The following is a 2,121-nucleotide window of genomic DNA, read 5'->3' on the forward strand; positions in this document are numbered from 1 at the left end:
CCCTAATTGTATTTCATCTTCATACATACAAATTCTCTCCCCTTCTCTTATATTTCACTTCAAGTAGTACATGGATGAATAATGTACATTTTTTGTTCTAAAAAGTATATCACTTCATCTGACACTACATATGATTGGTCAAAAAATATTTATTTATTAAATTTTTAACTTCATATTTTTTTTTTCCAATCAATCACTTATAAATCACTTTCTTCTTTTTCTTCATTGATCTGGTTTGTTTTGCAAGTCATATATGCATTTTGTTTATGATTGAATTAGTTAAGCTTACAAGGAAGTGAGCATACTTGAGGAATGAACGACAAAATGGTTGTATAGCAAATTATTGTTGATAAATATTGGAAAAGATTAACCTAATTGTAGTTTATATGTTTACCACCAAAACATTAGTTTAGTGGTGTAAGGGTCTGCTAGATCCTCAAAATGACTTAGATAGTCTAGTTGAGTAAAATTGAGGGAAATTGAGTTCGGGTTCTAAGGCTTTGTTTGGGAGTTATGAAGGAAAAGGAAGGAGAGAGATTAAAGGGTTAGGAAGGGGGAGAAGGGAAGGGAAAAGGAATGAAATATTCTCCATTGTAAGAGTGTTTTTTATTTTCCTTTAAAAATGTAATTAACAATGAGAAATATACAATAATGTATAATTATATAATATTACTAAAAATATTTAGCTATTTTAACATTTTATCTTAAAAACCCCAAATTGAGAGAGCTTTAAAAATAGACAAGAGGAAAGTCAACTCCCAAACAAGAGGAAAGTTTTTCAAAGTCATCTTTTCTCTTCCCCTCCAAAACCTCGCACCCAAACAATGCCTAAAGGAATTACAAATGATTTAGAATCAATATTCCATTTATAAAGAAGAAAGTGAAGTTTACAGTAATTCTTAGGAGTTTATCAATTTTTTGAACTTTAGATTTTAGAATTTTATTGTTTGAATTGGGAAACAAAGTTCTTCAAAATTAATTTTAGAAGAATATTAATAGGTTTTACTTTAGGATCTAAATATTAATATGATTGATTTAGGTTTTATTTGGGAGTTATGATGGAAAATGAATGAGATGGATCAAAGGAATCAGAAAGGAGAGAAAGGGGAAATGAAAGTGTGAATAACTATTTTTGTCCGGCCCATATAAAGCGTTAAAAAACACTTTTCTACTATCAAAATATAATTTTTGGAAAATGAGTATATAATTATTTCAAAAATCACAAAAATATAAATATAATAATTTAGTTTCAGAACAAATGAATAATAAAAAATGACAAATAAATTGGTTTTCTAGTAGTGGAGGGTAGTTTCTGGTTATGGGGGGAGTTACATAGTCTATGGGGAAGTGGGTAGTGAGTTTATCCCAAATACTAACTATACCTTTTATAAAAGGAGAAAGACAACAACACTTCCTAGGGGAGGGGGAAGCAATTCTAAACAACAAAAAATGTCCCTTCTCTCTCCCACAAACAGCCCCACCATCACACTCTCCTCACATACCCATGTGTTTCTCCATCACCAGTCACCACATCCTATAATCATACTATGTTTCCATTTTCCAACAACCTAAAAACCAAACCACCACAATAACATAACATTCTCAACTTCTTTAAGGTTAAAACCCTCTTTCATCTCTAACTCGTTTTTTATCCAAACCTATTGCCCATCACACTTACATAATCTCTTTCATATCATACAAAACAAAAAATGCTGCTTCGGGTAGGCGCCGGGAGAAGTTCACCTATGCTTCTTTGTGATGTTTTCATATCAAGTCCTTTGGCTTCCATAGGTGCACTAATACAAGGATATGATGTTGTTGTGAATGGCATTGGAAACAACATTATGTATGCTTTTAGGGAGTGCTTTAAATATCTCTCTAGACTATATATATTATTTGGCTGGATCTACAACATCATATTTAGATTATAACTATTATCCTCTATTGTTTATTTTCTCTTACCATCCTATATCTCTAGAAAACTTCAACAACTTCCCTGGTAGTAAGCCAAAATCCAAACGGCAGTGTTATATGTAACTTAAGATATGTGCTTATATTAAACCCAACAAACACCAAGCCAAACCAAAATAACTACATCATATTATTTCTCTATACATTATT

The sequence above is a fragment of the Lupinus angustifolius genome, unplaced genomic scaffold (assembly GCF_001865875.1).
Source record: "Lupinus angustifolius cultivar Tanjil unplaced genomic scaffold, LupAngTanjil_v1.0 Scaffold_181_2, whole genome shotgun sequence".
NCBI classification, from domain to species: Eukaryota; Viridiplantae; Streptophyta; class Magnoliopsida; order Fabales; family Fabaceae; genus Lupinus; species Lupinus angustifolius.